The following is a 5,660-nucleotide window of genomic DNA, read 5'->3' on the forward strand; positions in this document are numbered from 1 at the left end:
GAGAGGCAGAGAGGCAGAGAGGCAGAGAGGCAGAGAGGCAGAGAGGCAGAGAGGCAGAGAGGCAGAGAGGCAGAGAGGCAGAGAGGCAGAGAGGCAGAGGCAGAGGCAGATGGGTTTCTGTGAGTTAGAAGCCAGCCTGATCTACATAGCAAACTCCAGGCCATCCAGGGCTACACAGAGAAACACAGTCTCAAAAACAAAACAGGAAAAATGTGCTGCTTGTTTATTTAATGTCCTTTAGAAAAGCACTTTCTAAAGAGTTCTACAGGATGTTCTACAGGAGAAGGGGGTTAGGGGACCCCAAGGGCAATGCGCTTTTGTGGTGATCTAGTGTGAGTGTTGAGCTGAGACAGCTGCAGAGGCCCACGGTGACCATGGGATGGGAGGTGTCTGGAGAGCCCACACTCCTCTGGCAGGGGAGGCCCAGGTGTCAGGGGAGGCCCAGGTGTCAGCGGAGCCGGGCTTTCACTCCAGGGTGGGCAGTTCTGTGTCGTCTCCCAGGAGAGGCCTGGCTGTTGCTGGGTACCACCTGACCCCTTGCCCTGAAGAGAGCTGAGGTCAAGGTTTACCACTGCTAGGAAGCGTCCAGAGCTACTCTTGAGGACCCAGTGGTGTCTTGCCCTTGGCACCACAGGTTTAGATTGTGTTCTCTTTTTTTGCAACTAATGTGAGAGAGTTTAGGGAGAGAGGAGGAGAGATGTTCGAGGCGTTGGACAAGCCTGGAAAGAGCCTCCAACTCAGGCCTGTGGTTTGCACTTTGGCTTCTGTCAGCAGCAGGTCTCCATGATGGATGGGAGTGTTTAAGAGAGAGGCGGGGCCACAGGGTCATGCTCTTTCTCTCTCGGGTCACCATTTGGCACCTCTGTGCTTTAGTCCCAGATCAATAGAGCAATTCCCACTCTGGGGACAGCCATGCCTGGCACAAAAGAGCATGACTTCCCTCTGTCTCTCTGCCTTGCCGTCCACACAAGGACCAAAGCAGTGCTTGGCAGGGTAGAGAAGATAGAAAGCAGAGGAGACTGTGCCTTTCCAGAAGATTCTTTTATTCTTCTGGAACTTGTTTAGCTAAGTTGTCATCCCCTAGAGTCGGGAGGAAGGAGAAGCTCTGCCCAGGGGCTGGACCAGCTCCGGGTTATATAGAGAAAGCCCCACTCCAGACATCCTGTGCTGACACTGGGGGTCTGGTGAGCATCTCCTGTGTCCTTGTTCTTCGTGTCCCTAGTCCAGTGTGGATTTCTTGTGGGTTCAGGACTGCTCCAGTACCCCCTTTTCATTCTGTGTCACGAAAGCCAGGGTCACCCACCCTGGGTGTCTTCCCATCATTCTCCTCTGTCCATGAGTTTAGAAGTTAGGAAAATATCTCAGAGCTCTAGCTGCCCGATGGAGCGGATTCTTCTTGTGGGGAGCGAGCACACAGGCAGCAGAGGTCTACTGATGCATGAGACGCTACCACTGAGCAGAAACCGTTTTGTATGTCATCTACATTGTGGGACCCACAGTGGCCTCCCAGTGCCTTCCCAGCGCTCCTGGGTGTGGATTGATGGTGGATCTAACTGTGGAGCCTGTCCGGCAGAGTGCAGTGTTCATGCCTATTGCCCTCTGTCCCCCTCTGTTACCCATACCCTGCAATATGCTTATGCCTCTTCACTGTCTCCAAGATGTACACCTGAGCACCTCTTGGCTCCACCCCTTTAGCTGTCACTATTGCCCCCAATGAGAGGATGCTTCCTTCCTTTATTTTGTCTGTATCCATGTCAAGGATGGAGATGCCTCACTGTGGCTGCTTAGGACGTGCCCATGGAATCAGTGGCTGAGGTGTGGCCATTTCAGCATGGTCAGGACTTCTGGGGTCTGAATGGCTGGAGAGCATTCCTGGAGGAACTGGCATTTGAGCTCAGCCAAGATCATTGTCCACTGCCTTTTCCTAGGAGATTTGGGGCCCACCTCTATCTGGGATGGAGAAGTATTTTTCTGGTTACAAGATGATCAATGTGGCTGGAATCAACCACTTTAAAAGACAGCTTTCTCTAATGGCTGAGAGATGGGCCACCCAGTGGAAAAGGGAAGGAAATCATTGCAGGCGGTAGGATAGAAATCTCAAGGCCCCTTGAGGAGACATGAAGATGCTATGTTCCATTCAGCTGCTTAGAACACTCACAAGCAGAGCGTTTGGAAGATGAGGAGAGAGCTGATGCACATCCATTATCCATGTGTCAGGTGGCTGACTCGGGAAAATATGGGTAGTGTATGCCTGTTATCCCAGCACAGGGAAAACCCCCTACCACCTCCCCACTCCCCCTGCTCACCAACCTACCCATTCCTGCTTCCTAGTCCTGGCATTCCCCTACATTGGGGCATCCAGTCTTCACAGGACCAAGGGCCTCTCCTCCCATTGATGACCGACAAGGCCATCCACTGCTACATGTGGCTGGAGCCATGGGTCCCTCCATGTGTTTTCTTTGGTTGGTGGTTTAGTCCCTGGGAGCTCTGGTGAGTACTGGTTGGTTCATATTGTTGTTCCTCCTATTGGGCTGCAAACCCCTTCAGCTCCTTGGGTCCTTTCTCTAGCTCCTCCATTGGGGACCCTGTGCTCAGTCCAATGGTTGGCTGAGAGCATCCACCTATGTATTTGTCAGGCACTGGTAGAGCCTCTCAGGAGACAGCTATATCAGGGCCTAAGATTTCAAATGGATGAGTTTAGTATTGGCATGGTGGGCAAGGAGGAAGGGGAAATGTTTGAGATTTTCTGATCCAGACAATACCTTGTGAAAATAGGTGTTAACCCCTACCCTCCTTCCTGGAGGAAGTTTCTTTAGTTGTAAAGCTTAATGACAGGGTAATAAACTCTCTCCTATGATCCATTTCAAGCCCTTCATGGTATCAACTCGCGGCCGGTATGATCCAGCTTCTCTAGTTGGAGGTGGCTGGACAGGGCCCAGTGGTTAGAAATAGAAGTCACGCTCTCCTTTCTTCAGGAAAGAACCACAGATCATGGCTGAAACAGAGCGTGCGCCAGAGTCCTGAGCAGAGCTGGCAGGGCTTGAAAGTGCATGAGGGCAAGGAGGGTGTGGGCTGGGGGAACTGGAGCCCTGAAGAATTACAAGCCCTGGATTTGTCCCTGAAGCACAGCTTGTTCCTTGTCCCCAGTTGTGGCCTAGGCACTATCCCTTTGGAACCCCCACCCCTACCCTAGGTATCAAATACAGGCATCTCTGCCTCTGGCTTCACTGTAAGACAGGGCATAGGTGGGTAAAAAGCCTCTGCACGAAGAGATAAAGGCACAAGGAAGAAGATGGGATGTGACCCAGGGAGAGCACAGGGTATGAGGTTAAGGGGTTGGATACATCTCACTCCTTGCTTAGGGTATGTGTTGCTACAGGACAGTGGCAGGTGTCTGTTCCTCACAGCTGGCTGGCTTAGGCTGGGGCCAGACAGGGCCCTGGAGCCATGTAGAGAGGCCAGGCAAGGAAGCAGCCTCCCAGAAGGCAGTACCTCTGGCCCCCTTCACTTGCCCACCTAGGAGGGTTGCCAGACCCATATTTCTAGGATTAATACTGTGAGCTGCAGAAATTGCACCCTGTGGGAGTGTGAAGTCTGTGCCAGTGGATAGTAGGAGGGCAGCTCGGGACACTTCTCCGCAGTCAGGCAAACAACAGGGACCTTTCCAGGAAGCTGGGGGAGAGGGAGCTGTCTGTGAGAGGCTCCTGGGTGGCTGTCAGCCGGCAGCTTGAACCGGTTTTGCATTTGCTGTTGATTGCTTAATTAGACACCCACACGGCTCTCCCTGCTAATGACCACAGCTCCCAGAAGATACCCACAGACCAAGTGTGGGTAGTACAGGGCATTCTCTAGGACAGCCACCCGAGAGCAAACGTGATCACCAGGCAGAGCGCTGGTGATTCCTCTGTTCCTACAGCCTTCTTGTTAATGATAGAAGAGAGGAAGAAGCAGGAGGCTTATTGTGTGCACTCCAAACCCCAGGCTAAGATCTCCCCTCTTGGGAAACCTGCAGGACATCCCAGTGTCCACAGAGTCCCTAAGCCAGGTGAGCTGGAAGGTGCTGGGTCTGACAGGCGGTGCACTGTGGTGGGGACAGCCATGGTGGGTGCAGCCAGCTCTGTGAGGCAGTGTGGTGAGAGAGCTCATGGGAACTTCAGCCACACGCCATCATTGGGGACCTAGAGCTCCAGTGGCCCAGATGGCGAGGAGCACCCAGGAGTTGAAGCTGAGTTTGGAAGTGACTGAAGGGCTCTGCTTGGAAATGTTTCCGAGCTTCCAAGAGGACACTCATGCTACAGGACATACACTGGTGATTCGCTCCTCATGGCTTGGGGCCGCTGTACTTCAGTTTGCCTTTCTTCCGGGTATTCTTCAGGGCATTTGCCTAGGAATAGGAGCGGGTGGGACTCTGGATAGAAGACCCCCCAACCCTGCTCTTTGTCCTCTGGCTGAGCCAGCCAAATGCTTGTTCCAGAGCTAGGCTGTGCTGAGGACTTGCCAGACTCCAGGTCTATGTTACATTTGTGTTGCTCAGGCAGCGGTCATCCTCAAGCACTCCAGAGGGCTGCAGCCTGCTGTGAGCCCTGCAGCCTGGTCCCTGCAGAGGCTGAGGGCAGGCAGCTGAGCCAAGGACAGGCCACACTCCTCCTCTGGTGGCCGAGATGTGAGCATTTTGGGTCTGGATGGCTTTTGGCCTGTTTTCCCCCAAGCCAGGAGGGAATGGATACCTCCAGAGGGCAGAACCTGCCAAAGGCCTGCCTGCTGTTCCTCTCTTCCAAGCTCAGGAACGCTGTCTTGGGGTGGGGAGGGGGGCTTGGCAAATGAAGGGAGCGGAGGGAGGGAGGGAGACAAGGAAACGAGTAATCCCACCAACAGTGTAGTCTGATTGCTTTCATGTTGGGAACCAGGAAAAGGAATAATATTCAGTTTTATTCAATTAAATGTGTGTGTGTGTTGAGTGTATTTGTGCAGGTGTGCATGTAGGCGTGCTCACTTGTGTGAGTGCATGGGGGGCAGAGGTCATTGTCCTGTGTATTCTTTAGTCATTTCTCATTATTATTATTATTATTATTATTATTATTATTATTATTATTAAGACAAGGCTTTTTAATGAACTTGGGACTTCCCATCTGGGCTACTTGGACTGACCAGCAAATCCCTGGGAGCTTCTGGTTCTTACCATGCCAGCATTAGGTTACCGTTTTGTGTCACCAATGCCCAGTTTTTTATCTGAGTGCGGGGGATCCGAACTCAGATCCTCATGCTTGTGTAGCCAGCCCTTGGCCTAAGCTAACTCCCCAACCCTATGACGAACATTTAAAAAAAATTTTGTTTATATTTTTTAAATGTAGTATGTGTATGTGTGTGTGTTCATGTGTTCTCGTGTGTGTGTGTGTGCGCACGCATGTGCATGTCTTTGTGTGCACACATGCCACATCACACCTGTAGAGGTCAGAGAATAACTTTTAGGAGTCAGTTTTTTCCTACCGCATGAGATGTGGGGCTAGACCTCAGCTCACCAGGCCCATCCTCACCAAGCCACCTCCATGGTCTTCAGTGGACACTTTTGAGCAAAGGTGTTTTCAGTTCCCAAGACTCAGTGATTCTGTCTTTAAAAATCCTTTGGAGCCGGGCAGTGGTGGCGCACGCCTTTAATCCCA

The 5,660-nt window shown here is 52.1% G+C and overlaps 1 protein-coding gene across 10 annotated transcripts in view; it reads left to right on the top strand.

Moving 5' to 3' along the window:
• Window positions 1–5,660, top strand: part of Plekha6 (pleckstrin homology domain containing A6) — a 143,248-nt gene that overhangs the window by 54,818 nt on the left and 82,770 nt on the right. The window contains exon 1 of one of the 10 annotated variants that reach the window (XM_029538955.1): window positions 3,694–4,045. The exons of the other annotated variants lie outside the window; for them this stretch is intronic. The gene's annotated coding sequence lies outside the window, so the exon portion shown is untranslated. Of the gene's footprint in view, window positions 1–3,693; window positions 4,046–5,660 lie in introns of those variants that run through there. 10 annotated transcript variants of the gene reach the window in all.

This window comes from Mus pahari, chromosome 5 (genome assembly GCF_900095145.1).
Source record: "Mus pahari chromosome 5, PAHARI_EIJ_v1.1, whole genome shotgun sequence".
In the NCBI taxonomy this organism is placed as follows: Eukaryota; Metazoa; Chordata; class Mammalia; order Rodentia; family Muridae; genus Mus; species Mus pahari.